Raw genomic sequence first — 21,612 nt, forward strand, 5'->3', positions numbered from 1 at the left:
AGTGTAGTACTTACTTAGGAACCTCTGCGCTAGTATCTTGGAGACCACAGAGTATTTTGTAAATTCTGTTGGTTGTTGTGTCTTTTGTTGTGTCTTTCAGCTTTTCCCAGTTAGGGGTCGCCACAGCAGAACTCCGGTCCGCTAATGATTGGCAGTAGATTTTTACATGCTGAGTTGCCAGCTCTGATGCAGAACCTTCAATGAAGGTATGCCCATTCATGCATGTCTCCACATAGAAGACACTTTAGCTGAGAATTGAACAGGACAACGTCTTACTGTGAGGCGACAACGCTACTGCAGCACTACCACCGCAGTATTATAACTCTTTGATATGCCTTATACTGAGCTTAGAAAATTAGCTCTATTAGTGCTGAGGAGTGTTTTGGCTGTAACTTAGCCTTTGTGGTTTACTTGCCACTGTATAATAAATGTGACACCTTTTATACTACTGAAATCTACCAAGCTTTGGCTCACTATTTATGTATATAACAAGGAGTGTTTTGTTTGTACTTTTCACTCTGATTTTTTTTTGTGATCTTGTGATTTTTTGTTCAATGTTTTTTTTTCTGATGAAATTTTGCTTTAAAGAAAACAGAAGTGCTAAATCCCTCTCCTCTGGTCTGTGTTTCTCTTTGTAGTATGGTTCTATTATTGGACTGGCTTCCATACTAAATACAGATATTGAGATGCTTTTTTCAGTATTTTGAGTAGTACTCTGTGCATAGTAGGTACTATAAATGTGCCTCATATATCCTCACCACCATCTGGTTTCTCAAAAGTGGTCATTCAACTACTATGTTATCCTTAGACACTACTCCATCAATATAACACAGTTAATCCCAAAAGGTAAAGTATGGTGTTACAGCTAGAAGGAGTTCTGTTTTTTTTAATTCTATCATTTTTTTGGATTGTTCTTGTTAACCATTGCATCTCAGAATCAGTTCCTGACTTTCTTAATTCTCTGTTTCTTTTCTGATAATAAGTACATGGCTACTGAAATCAATTCAGTATTATTATTTACCAAGACTTCATTGGTTTCCTTAGTTTTCTTTAAGTATGTTCATTTTAGAACATCAGCAATATACATCTGCATCCCACAGTTGCTAGAGTGATGTCAAATTCCTGCATATTAAGTAGCATTCTCTGAAGTCTCAGGTATGCCTAATAGTGTTTTTCGAAAATTGCTCTAAAGTGGTTTATGACTTGATACTGTATTTGTGCATTTTGTTTCATAACCATACACAATGTGCTGCAATCCTTTTGTTATATGTGCATACTGTGTTTGTGCATCTGTTGATGCTCAAGATATATTGTGGGGGTCCCTCTTGTAACAGAACTGCCCCAGACCAGACTGACATACAGTTGTATAACTACTGGCTTTCTGATAACATAATATTTCATTATACCAGCTACTCTGGCCAACTTCTTCAACATTGTGAAGCTGCTTTCCTGTTCCATTCCCAACATAATTAATTGCGCTTTTTAAACAAAATTTGTAATGGGATTGACACCTTCGATGAATTTTAATGAAATTTGCAAAATACTGAACCATTCCCAAGAACCTCTTTCAGACTTGCCTTTGGGCATTCTATCTGCATCACAGCATTGGCTTTTTTGACTTAGCTCTATTCTGTGCTGTGTGAGTGTATGGCTCCTGTATCAGGAATCATGTTGACTCACCAAAAGAAATTTCAATGAGTGAAAATAGCACAAAACTTAATCACTAAAAACTATTTTCAGTTAAACTCAAAGCATACTATTTCACCTCCCTTCACACACCTGTGGGAAGGAACCACTTACATCCACCATACCTATATATCAGTTGTTCAGTAATTGAAAAAGTGCAAACTCCATTTGCACTGAAGGTGGTTTTCCACTAAATTACAATTGACATTGAAGGAAACAGCCTTCAAACACCTGTCATGTTCCACTGGTATTTCACAGAGTTGACTTTTATTTGGTACTTCTTTTGAGTCAGATTCACATTGCTAAATCACAGTTTTCCAATAGTTCTGCCAATCTGAGATCATGCTCTATTTGTGTTTCACCTTATAACACTACATATTTGGTCATCTACAAGATTCACTATCCCTGCAAGGCCTTCTGTTGTACTTGTAATGACTCTTTCAAGGACCTCTGCAGCCAAAAAGCCCCCAAAACAGAATCTGTATAGATTCATAGCTAAGTATTGGGCCAGCTGCCCTTTTGAGCCATTTTAAGCTTAGCCAATTCCCATTTTAAAGTGAGAATCAAACTGTGAACTTTGCATCTGTGAGGTAAACAGCTTAGCCATTGTACCAACTCCCAACCCTCTTATGCTTTTATAACTCATGACATATCTTTCATTGATAAGAAAAAAAGCACTCCACTAAACTTCACAGAACGTCTGTTTAGAAAACATCACAGTTGAGTGCTTTTGCCTACTCAATAAGACTTGAACTGTTCCTGTAACTAGAATACCCACATTTAAAATACCTTCACTTAGTCACATGTTACAAAACAACTAATCCAAACAGTCTGAAAATTACATGTAACTAGATCTCATTTTTAAAACAGGAAGCACTGAAATGGTGTCATTAAGACCTGTCATGGGATTCATTAACAACTGTGTAGGCTTAAGCATGTTAGCACGTTAAGCAGCAATGCTCATTGAATTTGCATATTGTGCATCGTACTTCCATGTTTAGCACCTTTCTGTGGCCAACAGCAGTGTTGGCAGCCAAGAGAAAGTGCAGGGAAGCACAAGCACACAGTGTAAACAATACATCTTGCCTGTAAGCAAACCCAACATGTGAGCATGTGCAGACAGCTTATATAAGCTGAGGGCAGGTTAATTGCACAAATTAAGATGAAGGGAAGGTTAAATGGGAAGAATGTACACAGAATGCAATGTTTATAGTGCAGACATAAGTAAGAGGGGAAGGTAAATGGAAAAATGTACAAAACTTCTACATTGATGTAATAATAATTAATCCTGTTGACAATGCTTGAGCCATGCACATAACTAAAAAAGGACATGCTAACAATGGATGCGAGAGACACAATGCAACATTGTAAAAAATGTGAGTATATGTCTTTAATATTGATAGCATGCTGAATTCAGATAACAGTTAGCAAGGGCAGTGGATACACTGTGGGCTATTCACATAGCATTCACAGTAATGCAACATAAACACACAACAAAAGTGCCCTAACACAGGCTTAATCACACTTTATGATGACCTTGCATAATGCCACATAGTAAGGCATATAATGTAAGTCAAATCCACAGTAGTTCAGTGTATCCAACAAGGTTTCAGGCATAAAAAGTCAGATTCTCTTGTAGATAAAACTCTTCTTTAATAAAACACCAGCATAATCACAGGATAAGTGCTTTTGCAACAATGCTTCATCAGATCCTACTACAAAAAACAGGAAAAAAGAATTAGGTATTTAAAGAACCTGTATCCAATCACATACATACATTAATGATGTAATGGTCTAACTTTGAGTGCTGGTTTTAAAGGTATAGTGTAATTAAGACCAGGAGGTCTATGTGCCTGCAAAGCTGCTATCCAATTCATCTCCTTGTATTCCACTTTGTTGTTCAAATCACCTCCTCTAAGGTTATTATGAATAATATCTACCACTGTGAACTTAAAAGAATGGCCCTCATTATCCTTGATATGTTTATAGAGAGCATTTAAATGCCTTTTGTTCCTAATATCCCCAAAATGTTGCAGAACCCTCTCTTTAAGCTTCTGAGTGGTCTTCCCTATGTAGAAAGATGTACAATCTACACATGTAGGTAAATATGCTAAGTTCTCAGTCCGACAGTTCGCATATAAGCAAAATTCATATAGCTTATCTGTAACAGGATGTTTAAACTGTCTATTCCCTGACATGAAATTGCAAGCTTTACAGCTCCTACAGGGAAAAGTGCCCTCTCTTATATTCAACCTAGTTTGTTCATGGTGGGGCTTATAACACAGCTCCCTTTTCAGCGAGATGTTGTTTTTAAAAATGAATTTAGGCTTGCTTATAGAGTGCATTTGTGTAGGATTCAGCAGTTATAACAGTATTGTCCATCTGCATGGTGTCATGAAGTTCACCACATCTGTCTTAAGAAGCATGAAGTTAGCTTTGTAGACATATTATACTGTGGTTCCCTTAATGGGGGGTGGGGCGGAATGTGGATATCAAGGGTGTTCAGCTTATGGTCAGATTGGACCAATGCGGAGTTGACTTCAGGTGTCAAACACCGGTCACCCATGTTGGTAATGCCTAGGTCTAGGATATTGTTTCCCCTGGTGGGGGTGTGGATAAGTTGATCCAGGGCATTGGTGTTTATGAATTCCCGAAAGCGTTGAGCTAAAGAGTTGGTACATGATTAGTTTTCTCAGTTAATGGTGGGGAAGATTCAGTGAGACTATGTGATGAGTGTGGTGTGGTGCGAATGTTTACCTTCTCCACATGACTGTCAGGATCAGGCTTGGTTGGAGAGAGCTTTACCTCCAGTTTGGCTAGATAAATGCATCTCTCACAGGTTGTAGTGTTGGGTGGTAGGTGGAGGGGGTTGTCTGTGTACATGAGGCAATGTCTACATTGCCTCAAGATGTCCACATTCATTAGACAGACAGGAGAGAACACTGGCAGCTGACCCTTGGACATGCCTGAATATAAAACTAATTTCCCCTAGATAAGTGAAGAAAGTGAGTACAAGAGCTATTTTACTCTAAGGAAGTGAGAAAAGTATGTACAAAACCTGTTTACCTCTAGGTAATGAGGAAGATTGAGTGCTATAGTAATTAGTAGCTTACGTAGTGCTTACAAGTTCTGAACAAGTGCTGAGCATGAATAAGCAATCCAGATAGGGTCTTGGATAATATAAACACACTGTCCACCCCCCAACAGGTACACAATCATATATCCATGTACACCACAAAACCCCTGTACCCACAACTATGCAGGTACAAGTTGCACTCAGGCTGTATGGGACCTGTCCACATCCCAGGTTGTATCATACAAATATGGCAAAACAGGTTGCTCTCCACAGACACATCATGTAAAACATAGCTTCATGTCAGGCTGTGTACACACTGAATGGTACACACCAACAGGTATCACAACCCACAAAGGGGGAGACACCACTAATAATGGGAAGTACTGCACCACTACCCTGCTGAGTCTGGTCTAAAAGGCCATGAACCTTGATCAAGTTATTTGATGTCAGCAGTACAGATGTAGATGACAGTAAGGTTGATTTCAGACTGCATATCATAACCTTGCCAGGTCATAGGACATCAGCACCCATACTGTGTTCCACCTACACTCGGTATACTAGATGTACATTCCTATGTCACAGTAGTGTTTTGCAATGGGACTGGTGGCAGAACCAACACTACAGAAGGTGTCTGAATAATACATGCACATCGCACCAGTGCCAGCTACAGTAAGACAGGGTTAATTAATTGTATTCCCCCTCATTGTAGTCCATACCACACAGGCTAACAGAAAGCATCTGCCTATTGAAGTATGCAAATGACTATGACCTAGGAGCAATAGCCGACTCAGAGTGTTGTGGACAACATACAGAAGGGGAGGTATGTGTGACATATGGCCACAATCTGACAGCTACATATTACATTGTCACCCCTATGTTAATAACCCTGTACCCATGAACTACCACCTAGGCAGCAGTCAACATAATGGACACTGTGTGTAAGGGATGCAGCTGGGCAGTTGTCTTTCCTGTCATAGCTACGTCACCACACCTGTCAGGTAGTCATATGTGGCAACCCTAATCATGACAGGGTGCCATCCATGAATATAGAGATCATTGTCCAGCCATACACAACACTCAAGTGACCCATATCAGATCACATATTTCCTTTAAGGGGTATTGGCCATGTTCAGATGGCCTACACCAGCCTTCCAATTACCCATCTCCACTATGTAGCATGATGCATACCATGAATAAATCCATGTCCAACCCAGTGATGTTGGACATGCTACACATACACATTCTGATCTCAAACACATACTTCATGGACATCCACCTTCCTAGTACTAGGATCACCACATGCTGGACAGATCCTTGTCCCATACACTTTACATAGTCCTGCCATACTATGCATTCCTGTCCAGCAAAGCTGCACATCGACCCCCTCTCAGACATGGTGTGATGACCGCATGGTAAATGTATCATTAATCCTGTGGATCAGTTATGTGGCACTGCTCCACCTGGCCCCAGAGACCTGCCGTCAGCTACAGCCAGGTAACTTTTCATCCTAGATTCATACATGGCCCAGGGCATATAGCCTACTAGTTGACTTTGACTGTACATGCTATAGTTGATATCCATCCCTGCAAATACCATCTGGCTAGCCAGTGTCCCATGTGTATCACATGTGCAACACAGGTGATACATGGCAGGATGTTGAATTGCTGTACAGTGCCATGTAGATGTATATGGCAGAACACATACATGTAAAACCTTCCATGAGCAAGTCTGCAGGGTCACAGGTCATGTCCGTTAAGGCAGTGTAAGCCTTTATATGTTACATATACACAGCATCAAGGTTGTCTGCATTAATGTGGACACATCCAACCATGTGCTGATAGATAGGAACACCAGTACAGGCAAACAGACATGCCCACATCAAGACAGCATCCACATGGAGTATGAACAATGTAATCAGGTGACTCACACACATATATGGTTATAATATCCACTCACCATTGATTGTCACGTGTGTGTGACACAAACATGTCAGTGGAGTCAGTGTCATGTAGATTTGCAAAGACAACTATTTAATCATAATAAATATGATACACATGTATGTTCAGCTGTAGCTCTGTATGTCTCTGTGAGTTACTGTGACCTGTCTCCATCATTATGTCTTCCAGGTATGCTGCGTGCAAGGCTACCCCCTTATACCCACTTGGAGGATGAGGCCCTCATCCTATACCTACATGACAATCATGATATCCTGTTCAGCCATGTGCCTTAGGATGCACAGCAGTGGGATGCCCTGTAGATGGAACTTCGCAGGAGGGTTAATGATGTGGATGGACACAATCGCACATACCAGTAGGTGTGCAGACACTGTACAGACCTCATTAGATGGACGAAACAGCATGCAAATGCAATTGCCAGGGAACAAGGTGCAAAGGGTGGTGGACCACCAACCCAGCCCCCACTCACACATACCGAGAAGCTACTGGCCAACCTGGAGACACCAGCAGAACAACATCCACAAACCTTAGCTGATATTGTGGAGGTGGGTGTCTCTCAACCACCAAGCCTGGAGTTGCTTGGTAAGTCACTACTGCACCTATAACAACTATATTCCATATAGTTGCATGTGTCACTGTACAATATGTAATGTAACATTGTATGCAAGGCATGTATACACACATGCCACATACTATAGTATGCTACTCTGTGTATGCACATGTGCATACACCATAGTATAGTCTAATGTACTGATGTATGTGTTAACGTGCACATTGCACCCTGTAGCTATCATACAGGTGTGGATAATGCTCATACTGATGTGTTACTCCTATTTAGGTACCTCTGGTACTCTGCTGTGACAGCAGCCCATTGCAGGTGAGACTGTTATTATTTATCAGGCATCGTAATGCACAAATCTATCTGCCATGTGGCCATTTACCACATGTACACATAATGTATGGTCCTGTCACAATATACAGGTTGGACCTGCAATGCATCACAATAGCTACCCATGTGCAACACTTGCAAACTATGTGGATCACTGACATGAATCCTCACAAACTGTCATTGCCAGTTGTGTGGACAGCTGTACATACAATGGTGGAGGTGCTGTTCACTGTAGGGACATGTACTACAGATCAGAACTATGCATGTGGGGAATACAAACAGTACTACACAGTGGGTTGGAGTATGACCAGCCCACAGGATTCACTGGTGTGGATCATAGTCCTGCTATGAATGTCACACAATGTGATGTGCTATCTTGACATGTCCATGACATCTAGTGGCCTGGCTGCAACACTACCTAACTAACCTGAAAAACATATCCCACATACCAAACATACCATCCTTTGTCTGCATAACCCTGTCTTCAGTGGAGCATATGACATCTATGGGTGTATGTCATATGGGAAAACACATACATGTGAAATAGATGCCTGTCACAATAATTTGGCCAACACATGTACACATATGTCCATGGAGGATGGCCAGAGACATGAAGCAACATACACAGTAGATGTGATGTGCTTGTGTGTACACTCTGTCATACAATGGCTACACATGGTCCAACTATGGCCTTTGTGTAATGGTTATATTGCAGATGTGGAACACTAGACATCCTACAGGCCTGTGCACATCTTGTGTAGGTGTGACATCAATCCACCACATAAGATGTGTTGAACATCTTGAGTGTGTCACGACATGACAGCAGTCACCTGTACAGTATCCACATCAGCCCACAGATACAAACATTCCCCTTGCTGGTGTTGGACATCAATGTCATACTTGCTCCTCGTGTGTGTGTGTGTGTGTGTGTGTGTGTGTGTGTGTGTGTGTGTGTGTGTGTGTGTGTGTGTGTGTGTGTGTGTGTGTGTGTGTGGTACACAGATGTCATGTGGGACATGGTGTACCAATGTGTTTGCCATGTCTGGCCATAGTTGCCAGGCAGCAGCAATATGGTTGCAGATGTGCAGGGGTGTCATCAGTATACCTTTCAGTGACCTGTGTCACACATTTCACATCATGGTTTAGTGTGTATACACCTCAGTGACATGGGTCACATTCCACAGTATATATGTATTGTATCTGAACACAGTCATGGCTATGAACTGTGTCTGTAACTCACACTGTATAGCAATAGAGATGCCTCATGATTCCCTGCAATGGCCATGCACATCAGCTAAATGTGCTGTATATCTGTAGGGTGGACAGACAACACTGCATTGGGACACCATTACCCCACTGTATATTTGACAGGACACCATTGCGTTAAACATGTATGCATGTCATTGCACATGTCAGCAGATCACATGTCATACTACATGTGATTGTCAAGGTCATATGCCACACATCAGGCAGGTGTACTGTTAACCTGTGCTGGTCTACATGGTGTAACACAGGGATGTATGCTAACTGCTAATATGATTGTGTAATTTGCATGCCTTCTGCTATGACACATGCATGTTGTTGTGTGCAACCCAGGGAAGTATGATAACTACCACTTTTATTGTCTGTGCTACATGCCGTCTGCCGTATCGCATGCATTTTGCATGCCTTCTGTCATATCACATGCATGTTGGGTGCCATAGCATGTGTGTGTGTCTGTGTGTATGTCTGTGTCTATTGTATAGATTGTAATGTACAGTTCTTGTCTGCCCCTCACAGGTGATGTAGATGCATTGCCCTCCTGCTGTCCATCTAATGTTAGTGTCCCCACAGACTCTAGCAGTGATGATGAATGTATGATTGAGGCACAGGCAGGGTTGTCAGGGGATGAATCTGTGCCATTGGTTGCCATTCCACCTATATCCCCCTCATCCCCGCACTCAGATCCCATGCCTGCACATACTCCATCACCAGTGGCCATAGAGGAAGGACAGTTGGCATCTGGTAGCTTGGAACAGGAAAGTGTGGGGGCTATGGAAGGTGTGCCTGCACACCATGGTCTCAGCCAACTGACTGGTGGTGCCCCACACAGGCACATGGCCAGTGCTGCTCGTAGGAGGACCTCTGGCCAACATGCCCCTGCAAGACAAAGCACAGCAGCTGGTGTCATCAGACGCATGTTTCAGGCTGTAATGGAGGCACAGGCAGGTGATGAATGGCACAACAGAGAATATCAGAGACTTCAGAGGGCTGCTGTCCATTCTTTAAACAACACTATCAAGGCAATGATAAATGCTCAACAACAGATTGCTGAAGCTTTGAATAGACGGTTAGGTGACATGGTTGGAGTCCTTGACTGTGGCATGACAACCCGCGAGAGTGAGCTGTCTGTGTTGGAACATCTGGTAGGAGTGAGGCATCAGGCATGTGGACGTAGGCCTGCTACATCACCTGTTTCAGGTCTACGTGAAAGAGCTACCTCACATGTGCTCTCCCATAGTGACGGTAGCAGCAGTAGTGCGGCTTTCCACACCACGACACAGCAGACCACATGCACGTGGCCCTGGATGGTCCCAACAGGGACATGGTTCCAGTGGACAAGTGTCATCAGACAGTACCCAATCTGCACCTCTACCTGGTAGTGCCCATGTAACCTCTGGCAAGCACAGGTCACATGTCCATGGCCGGATACCGTGAACTGTAAAACCTGGCCTGTACAGTCCGTAGCTGTCAATAATACCCCTGTGTAGGCCAGACACATGCCAGAACTGTGTGCATACATACACGTGCACACCGGAAACATATGTAGGGCACCGCAACACACACATGCATAACATCCGCATACACCCAATTAGATCAAAGGCGCTAACCCACACGCATGATGTCATCCAATGGTGCAGTCTAGGCCTCTGGCAAATATTATCACCCTGAGCATATGATGATGCCTGTGCCGCATCCCTGACATCCACACCATCGGTGCAGGGACATGCTCATATGGTCTGTTGCACAGGGTGAACAGACTAGGAAGATATGTGTAGTTTACAATTGTTGAGTACTGTTGACAGGCAGCAGATGTACCATGTTCTACAGGTGTACAATGCATTTTGTACTATTAACAGTATGTGTCTTGTGTAACAACAGTAATTGCATGTTGGTCATGATGTTCTGCTTTCCTCCTTCAGGTCTAATTGCACGTGCCGGTAGATGTCACTGTTTGCAGTTAGTGTCCCATATGTCAATGTGGACTACTCACAGGTATTTTATTTATTTTATTTTACATTTGTTGACCGGGCTAGTCCAACTGGATATATGTCCATTTTCAGTAGAGGCCCGGGGAGAAAAGCTCCAAGCATAGACAGTGACATAACATACAATTAAATGCAGTAGTAACATGATTTGCAGTACATTATTTAGATTGTATATAAAAAAACTTATACAGGTTTATACATGAAAAACTTATACAGAGTCCTTTAGTAAGGCTTAGGCTAAGATCTAATACAGAAAACAAACATAATATAAAAGTATTTATTTATTTATTTTTTTAAAGATGTGCAAACTCATGTTTACATCTAGTGTAGATGAGGGCTAGCACTTTTAGAGTAAGTAAGCTCATAGAGTTCTATGAAGGAAGTCTTGTTAAATACTATTTAGAGGTTAGCTTACTGGTTAACACTGGTAGGCATCAGACTGACAGAACAGAGAAGTATAGGGAGAGCAGGATGGGGAATGAGATATTAGTCAGGGTTAGAGCAGGGGTATAGCCAATGTGTTTTAAGATATTCTTTAAGGTATTTTTTGAAAAGCGGTGTGGAAGAGAGAGTTGAGAGTTCATTTGGAAGTTGGTTCCAGGTTTTGCCCACTGTGTTAGTGAATAGTGAGTCCCCAGCCTTGTTGTTCGATTTAATAGTGGAAACTAGGAGCTTATTAGTCGAGCATAGTGCAGCAAGATTTTTGTATAGGATAATCAGATTAGTGAGGATTGGTGTATTCTTAGGGTGGTAGAGGATCATTTGGGTGATAGTAAGTTGTTGACAAAGTAATTAGTTCTGCAGTTCTAACCATCCTAGTTGTTTGAGGTTGTGGCAGTGGTTGGTTCTAAATGGGGTGCCAGTGGCAAATCTGGCAATGTTGTTATAGCTGGTTGCTAGTTTGCTAAAGTTATTTTTAGATAGATTGGTATAAATGGCAGAGGCATAGAACAGGGTAGAGATAAGGTGGGTCTGAGCAATAGTGGATCTAGCTAATGGTGTAAGGAAGGGTTTGAGTCTATAAAGGGAGCCTAGTTTTTGTTGACAGATTTTATAGTAGTATTAATATGATCATCATAGCTGAGGTGGTGGTCTATTGTAATTCCTAGGAGTCGGTTTGAAGTGTCTGGAGATATACTAGTTCCATTGTTAGAGGTTACTGTGAAGTACATTTTGGTGACTTTTAGGTAGGAGCAAAGAGCAGTAATTTTGTTTTTTTGGGGTTTAGGAGGAGGCAATGTTGCATGAACCAATTTTCAACAACATTAAATACTGTTTGTGTGAGGGTTTGGAGTGATGTGGACTTAGCAGAACATATTAAAGTAGAGTCATCTGCATATTGTATGCAGGTGGCTTGAGGAATTTTGGCATTTAGATCATTAATAAAAATAGAGAAGAGAAGAGGGCCTAAAATAGAGCCTTTAGGTACTCCAATGTTAAGGGCGGGGTGTAGATAGATTGTTATCCCAGTGCACTGCTTGCTGTCTGTTTCTAAATAGGATTTAAACCAAAGTAATGCCTGTGGGTCAAGTGATAGGGCTTTTAGCATATCAATAAGTAGGTGATGGTGATGGTATGTATGAATATACCAGCATGCACTGTGTAGCTGCCAAATAACAGTGAGGATGTCCCACGTTCCAAACACGTCTACTGATCCAAGAGCATGATAGCTGTGTATTAAGCTACTGTGGCTACAGACATGACATCCATACTGGGTGACATCGCAGGTACAGTTACATGGAGTGGTGAGGTAAGAGAGTGGTCTAGCTGATTACAGGGGTAGAGGCCAGTGGGAAGTGTAATGCCTCATTGGGAAGCAGTAATACATGTTCCCATGACAGGATGCCAACACACAATTGCACCCACACACTCAGGTATTGACACACATGTATTCAGTGACACAGTAACACACCCACACACTCATGGATTCACCGACACAGTAACACACACTCACACACAGTTGCTACTGTTGAGGTGAGGACCCCTGTCTATGTGCAAATCATCATTACAGTACTGTGCACCTACTTGATGCACCAAAGAGAATACACATGTACAGATAGTCAGTATGGCCTAAGATCGGGGACATCAACACGGATATTGGATTACATCACCTGGATGGGGGGAGGGGTCTTATCAGTTCAGTATGGCAACATACATCCTCACTCCAGAGACCAGACAGCCACACACACACACACACACACACACACACACACACACACACACACACACACACACACACACACACACACTGTGGCATTCACTATTGAATACACCTATGTCACGCGCATACAGATACCTCACATGTGTGAGATACACATCCCTGCCTTTGTCCTGCTTTCTACATTGCAGTCTGTACAGATGTGTACACTAGTGTACAGGAGACTAACAGTTGAGATGTATTCCCCACCATACGTGACATATATGGGCACACACGCAACCACACATGCCAGTACTGTGAATCAAACACCTGCCTAGCTCATGATATGTATGACAGACGTACAGCAGTATTGCACGCATTACAAAGTGTACTGATGCTTCCTTTGGCAACAGTGCTGATATATGCACACAGGATGTCTTAACTGTTACAGGTGTCAAGTGATTTACCTTTGGCATCACTGACCGCTGTCTATGTTGTGTATTATGTCCTTCAATTAACAAAACCATTGCTTACTGATTACACAGGTTATTGTAGGACCACTTGTGACACATCTGTGAGTTGTCCTCAGCAAACATCCATCTGCAAAGATGCCCCACCACTTAGTTATTTCCACACGTCTGTCCATATCTAAGGTACATCTTTCCGTATATTCAGCATATCACCATATACAGTTGGCAATGTTGAGGCTGCATTGCAACTGCATGATGTACTAAGATACACGTCACCTGCATACATCAGAAATAGCACACACATGGTATCTGAATGCATACCACTACATGTACATGTGTGTAAGTCCTACAATCCTGTCATTTGGACATGTTTGTAGGCATTGCATTTGGTGGACATGTGTAATGACATACATGACACATGAACTGTTGTATAATATGATAGGTGTAATGGGTGACCGGTACAGAGAGAATGTTACCTCTGTCAACATTCATATCACACCTTATGTACTGTTAGCATTCAGCAGCCATGGACCTACATTCCATGTGCATGTGTGTAATGGCTGTAGCCACCTGTCTGCACAAAGGACAACAACAGCTACGCTATTTACATGTATGTTGTGTGTATGCGGCATGTACATATCCAGGGCAGGTACATGTATGTCATATCCAAACATGAGGGTGTGTACTGGTGTACAGCAACAGTCATCTGCTAATGCTGTAAATAACTGAGGGCCCCTGGTATGTGTACAGCTGACCTGGTTACAGACAGTGGTATCATTGCATTGCATAACACATGATGCAACTGTGTCAGTACATGGGTACTCTCTGCAGTTGATGTAGAGCTTGGTACAATCCACTTGTCAAGGGTCACATGGTGGTGTACTCTTATATGTCCTACAACATGTATGGATGTGTGTTGGTGGTCTGAGGGCATGGCGGTGTCTGAGGTTTACATCTTCGAATGCAGCATTTGACATTGTGTCCTGCACCTGACTCATCTGTGATGCCTCTCGTGGGGGTACCAGTCAGTACATGTGAGTGGCCTCTATGTATGTGGGGACACCACCACCCAGTGCGGTCCATACCTGTGTTATGGCCCACATGTCTGGTTCTGAGGTATATGGTGGTAGTGCTATTGTGCACTACAGAGCCTTCAGCCAGGTGTTCCTCACTGCACAGATGTCAGTACTCCCCATTGTTGGATCTACAGTGAGCAGCTGTGATTATGGACACTACACATCTAGCACTGGTTAGCATAAGCATACAATGCAGTTGTCCTTTAGGTGTCAGTGTGTATTATCCTGTGTTTAGGACATTTGCCTTGGAATGGCACTATGTGGGCGGATGCGACTTGGGTATTATCCCCACTCCCTTAAATCATAGATGCATGTGATATGTGTCAAAGGCCTGTATACTGTCAGTCATGTCATCCCAGAATGACAAATACTGGACAACCTCGTACTTACAGCAGGACATTGGCTCATTGTGTTGGTCAAGCAGTTGCCACTCCTAGCAAGGCTAATTGTGTTGGTCAAGCAGTTTCCACTCCTAGCAAGACATCACTGCGAGTGGTGGTATTGTGCTTGGTATAGGATGGTACATTTAAGGTGACAGACAGCAGCAGATGTTGTGTAAAAGACCGGTGTCAGATATATGTAGAGCAGCATTCCTGCTAACAATGACAACTACTAACACCAGAGCCCATTACAATGTGTTCTTTACATCTAACTGTAATAGCATGGCCACTGTGGCCTTCCGTGTTTAGAATTAGAGTGCATCCCAGACAGCCTTGTGCTACTAAGTGTATGAGCATGCACAGTATAACCTTGTGTAGATGGACACATAGTGAATTCTGAACAGCCCTGTGCTACTAAGTGTGTGAGCATGCCCAGTGACACCTTGTGTCGGTTATGTGCCTCTGTGTATGGGCATGGCCATTGTAACCCTGTATAGTGATAGTAGTCATCCATTCCACAGATGGATATACTCCAGGTCAGGATGGATTTCTACTTTAAACACACAAGTTCACAGGTATGTACATCTTAACTGCCAGCATCTCTGTTGATGTCCACATTCCTAGAAGTTCATAATGACAGCCTTAAAATGTGTAGTCTGTGTGGCGCGACTCGTAACTATGCACTATTGTAATAGTGATCTGTCGATAGGCAGATGTTCCGTCCCCACCACTGGCGTGTGTGTGTTTGTCCTCATCTGCCTGAGGACTAAATGATGCTTTTAAACTGCTTACACTCCATATAATTCTTATACCTACCTTTGGCAAGGCTGATGATGTCACCCACCTACAAATACACCTCTGGGAGTGCTGTGTTGCAGTAATCTCGGTAGCACGTTCTGTAATTGTGTAATGCTGTAGTGTAATAAAGTAATTAGGGCAGTGTTCTAATCCCAGACTGGCCAAGTGTTTGTCCCCGTCTGCCTGAGGACTGAATAATGCTTTTACACTGCTCACACTCCATGCAATTCTTATACCCACCTTTGGCAAGGCTGATGATGTCACCCCACCTACAAATACACCTCTGGGAGTGCTGTGTCTCTGTATTTCCAGTAGCGTGTTCTGTAACTGAGTAATGCTGTAGTGTAATAAAGTAGTTAGGTCAGTGTTCTAATCCCTGACTTGCCAAGTGTGTGTGTGAGTGTTTGTCCCCAACTGCCTGAGGACTAAATAATGCTTTTACACTGCTCACGCTCCATACAATTTTTATACCCACGTTTGGCAAGGCTGACAATGTCACCCACCTACAAATACACCTCTGGGAGTGCTGTGCCCCAGTAATCTCAGTAGCGCATTCTGTAACTGTGTAATGCTGTAATGTAATAAAGTAGTTAGGGCGGTGTTCTAATCTTAGACTTGCCAAGTGTGTGTGTGTGTGTGTGTGTGTGTGTGTTTGTCACCCTCTGCCTGAGGACTGAATAATGCTTTTACACTGCTCACACTCCATACAATTCTTATACCCACCTTTGGCAAGGCTGATGATGTCACCTACCTACAAATACACCTCTGGGAGTGCTGTGTCTCAGTAATCTCAGTAGTGCATTCTGTAACTGTGTAATGCTATAGTGTAATAAAGTAGTCAGGTCAGTGTTCTAATCCCAGATTTGCCAAGAGGGTGTGTGTGTGTGTGTGTGTGTGTGTGTGTGTGTGTGTGTGTGTGTGTGTTTGTCCCCATCTGTCTGTGGACTGAATAATGCTTTTAGACTGCTCACACTCCATACAATTCTTATACCCACCTTTGGCAAGGCTGATGATGTCACCCACCTAGAAATACACCTCTGGGAGGACTGTAACCCAGTAATCTGGATATCACGTTCTGTAACTGCGTAATACTTTAGTGTGCTAAAGTACTTAGGTCAGTGTTATAATCCCAGACATGCCAAGTGTGTGTGTCTGCTTGCGTGAGACAAGTACAGTGCTTTGTAGAGTATGCACTCTCTATACAAATCAAATGATCACCTTTGTCATTCCTGCTGTTGTCACCCACCTAGGGATACACCTGTAGGCGGGCTACAAACCAGTATTCGCCATAGCACATGCCCTAAAAGTGTATTGCTTCAGTGTGATACGGTAGGTAGGGGTTTGTATACAGGACATGGCGAGTGTGTGTTTGTCTTTCAGAACCTGTGTAGAGGTGGCTGTGAGTGTCTTACCATTGGACAGGTGGGGGAGCGGATTTTGTAGTTTTCCTATATGGTGTCCGTCTTATGACACATTGGCTACCTCACGAGGAGTACAGCTGTCAGTCAGCCACGGGACTGTGTTGGCAAGCCATACCCCTACATTTGGCAAAAGGCCTGGTGAACAAAGTATGCAACCCTACTAGTACCTGGTATATGTCCCGCACTCATGTGCCATGCACAAACAAACTTGCCTAGGATATCCCGCTATGTTGCTAGTACCATGCACATTGATGACAGATAGTAGGCATGGTGTGAATGCAGTGGCCTGCAGAGGATATGGCACCCTGTACAGCGGTACAATAGGCACATATATGTGGACATTTTGCCTTCACTATGTTCCACACTGGATGCCTGAAACATATGTGGTGCCATCAAATGTGATCCACAGAGGCCAAACAATGCTGTACGCATGCGCCCTGTATGGACCCATGCCACTGACACCACGGAATACCTGTATCATAATATCAATGCAGGTGCAGGGTCAACCTGCTCACTATAAGCAGGTTTCGCCACACCAGGCCAGTATTGGCATATTGGGGGATAAAAGGCTGTGTACACAACATGTGCCTGCCAAACCAGTTACACCTGTACATGTCACTGTACAGTATTGATGGACATGCAGATCCCAGGCAATGTCCATGTGAAGGACTATCAAACACAGACATGGCATGCATTGCAAAGCTATGGCCATATGCAATGGTAACCAGGATGTCAGGGCAGATCATGCAGTACCCATCTGTGTGGGACATTGCAGACACTACACCCCTGCACTGCACATCATTGTCGGGTGATGAGATGCCAAGGATTACCCCTCACCCAGCATTGTACAGCCATCTTGCACAGCCAACCACTACACACCCATGAAGCAATGCATACATGCATGCCAGTACTGGCAACTTGTGTCTGTGTGTGGGTTATGATGCTCCCAACCACAGTCACTCCCAGTATAACCCTCGTTGGCATACCAACAGATGTCAAACACTTTCACATGCCCTAGCCCAAAGAACCTCCAGATATCCCCTGTGGTGCATGTAGTCCTGTGCATTACTGCAGTGTGGCAAACTAAGTAGTTAGGTTGTGTATTTGTGGCCCTGGCAAAGTGTCAAGGCGTGTCCATTAGAGAGTGTGGTTGTGGTGACAATGGCATCCGTTCACATGGACAGCCATGTGTGCCACACCTAATGTATGTCTACTACATCTCTGTTGCAGATGTCACTCACCTACACACATATATGTTCTTACAGCACAGCAACATGTCGCCTTTGTGGCACATGTAGTACCGTCATGCACATGTAATAGTAATGAGTAGTCAGAACAGTTTGACCCCTGTACTGTTAGGCGTGTGGCAGATAATGCTTAGGGTTAAGTCTCCAAGCCGTTCCCTGGTGTACTTTGCCTGTCCCACCCACACACTCTCTGGTGGATGTGAAGGAGTACACCTGCTCAGCAGCAGCATGTGTATTGTACGTGATGGACATGGTCAGGTGATGACCTCTGCACCTATTGCAGCCCTCCTCTAGCTGTTTGCATGTGAAACAGCTGTGACAGTGTTCCCATAGCCATTCGCATGATAAACACAGTACACTATCTAGGAAAACATGTTGGTATTTGGCAATGACAGTCACTGTGAGTGGTACCTGGATGTGGTGTTCTGACACGGCATCACAGATGATATCTGGATGTACCTCAAACATTATACACCATGGGAAATAGCCTAAAGACAGGAGGGTGATGTGCCACACACGACTACAGCATGTACATGTAGCTATGCTGCATTGAGACTACTGCCTGTTTGACATGTGTGTGGTAATGGCTATTCTACATGTTTTAATACAGACATGACAGTACTCTGTTCATGAGGGACCCCCATCTGTAGGGCCATCTGTGAACTGGTCAGTGTGTGCAACCATTTGTTTCCTATGTTAAACACTGAAGACACATCTGTGCACAGCAGAAGCATAGTGTGAGGACTGCAGAAAGTACATGATGACAGGGATGTGTTACTGCCATCGCATCTCTGACTGGACATGTGTCACATGAAACAGTAGTATGACAGACACTGTCTGGGGTTCCCAGTGACAAGACAATAATGGACAACTGTTCATAGCTGCGGTCACACGTCTACTACACATTGTACACATGGCATGCAGTATATATGCATGTCTTGTGCTCCCTCTGCAAATGTATACCATCTGTTGTGTTGGATTGATGGTGATATCTATGCATACTGTTGTAGGTAATCCTGTATCACTGAGCCATATGTGGGTTTAAACTGCAACACCATAGGCTGAATGGGTTGAGAGATCCCGGGAGAACCTCCTGTCCCACTTCAGCTGGCCATGGCACTGGGCAATAGCACATCTGGGGCCCAGCCTTGGACATCAACCTCTATTGGCTCTGCACCACCTTCTGGTGGTATCACCACTGAGGATGGAGCATGTCCCCCCCTGGGAGCAGGACCAGACAGGTACATGTCTGCCATCGTGCGGTCCCAGACGTGTTGCATTGGGGGCTCACTAAGGGGTTCCAAAGCCAGATACGCAAGCTCAAGGTTGGGGTGTCACATTTACAGGGTGATGCTGCCCCTCCAGGACAGCCCCCAGCACTGCCTCCTTTGCAGCTGTTTAGGTGCAGTGGCGGTTGCCCATGGCTGGGGACCTCCGTCCGACAGTTCCCATGGGCTTGTGAATGCCGAACACCCATCCCTGTCTGGGGTGCATCCCCCCACATGTGTCATATGGGGAGATACACACATCCCTGTCCCGGGTGTATCTCCCCACATGTGTCATACCAACCCTGTATGCTGTCTTTTCTGTGATCCTACCCTACCTATCCTCCACGGCCATACCTACACTCCGTCCCCTACATCCGACCCTCACCTACGGAAACATAAGGCCAATCAGCTCCTAGGACAACATCTGCCCTATACATAGCTGTCCATTTCGCACATGTGCCCACTGGACACATGTAACCCTTGTAATATGCATCACAACATACTCCTGTTATCCTCACCCCTGTCCCTCAGGTGCATGATCCTGGTATGCACATCACTCCTAAATTGTCCAGGTACATGTGGTGAGGATGACCCCATTGTACACACAACAGTACCGGTCCCTCTATGGTTACCCCATTTACCTTTATCATGATGATGATGTTGCACACAGCACCTTGCAAGAGTACTGTTCACACATAATGATTGGACAGGTACTGTTGTGTTAATGTACATTACATGCACAGAGTGATGTATACGGCCAGTGTACAACTATTTGTGTGAATGAATGACACATGTCTGTCTGAGGGAATCTTGAGATCACATAGAACAACACCACTACATAATACAGGCATTGCTGGTGTTTCCCGTTTCATTTATTTGTAATGTTTTGTTAATACATGGTATGTTCCTGCTATATCTCTGTCTATGTATGTACCTATATGCTGGACATAAACACTCACATATACATCTACAGGATGGGATACATTCCTATACTGTTGAATGACTGCACTGTATGATATGTTTGTGGTACTATCCATTATCTGTATATCTGCCATGGTGTATTGTTACTTCACATTAGCTGTGTGTGCAGGGTCCTGGCTCCAACCCTTGCAGAGGACATTTATTTGATTGCAGGGCAGAACAAGACCATTGGATACGGAGGGATTAAAGCACAATAAAGCAGTTGAGAGCGGGTGTGCATGGGTTTGAGTGGTGTTAAGCACTGCTGACCTCTGGTTACAGCTTCTTACACTCAGTTAGCCTCTACATTGCTTTACCAGTGCAATACTCACATACTGGTAGCCAAACATGCTTACACCCGCTCACTCCCACACTTGCAAATGCACTGGCATTGGTGCTTGCATCTGTCACTCACACCCCTGGGTGGGAGCAAGGACCACAATATTACCTTGAGATGCCTATTACATCAGACTACATGACTACAGTATCGGGAATAGCTGCCCATTAGGCGACGACATGGCATTTGACTGTACGGAATTAGCGGCGTGTCCAGTGAATTAATCATATTTGTGTGTTCCTTGTACAATCTGCTCCCATCTGGCTGACACATGGGAACCAAGACTCTTCAATACCGACAAGTAATTGGGTTTTGGGAGCCACATCCATCGGCCAAGTCATGCTACCACATACCTATTATAGGTTTGCCACCTTTTCAATTGGCCAAGGTGGGACTTTTGTGTTAACACCTGTCCCACTTTGCCAGGGACAGTCCCTCTTTAGGCAATTGTGTCCTGCAAAAATAATCAAGACATAGCAAATGTCCTGAGATTACAGGACAATATTATATCATAAGTTTCTTTAATAGTTGCATAAAACAGTTATTATATATATATAAAACTTCTATATGTTATGTGAAGTAGCATAAGCAATTCAAATGTTACTAGAATAAGCTTTTATTTGTGCAAATAAGTATAATTCTGTACTATGCATGGCTATAGGTA

The sequence above is a fragment of the Protopterus annectens genome, chromosome 16.part0, assembly GCF_019279795.1.
Source record: "Protopterus annectens isolate FY-2018-M chromosome 16.part0, PAN1.0, whole genome shotgun sequence".
In the NCBI taxonomy this organism is placed as follows: Eukaryota; Metazoa; Chordata; order Ceratodontiformes; family Protopteridae; genus Protopterus; species Protopterus annectens.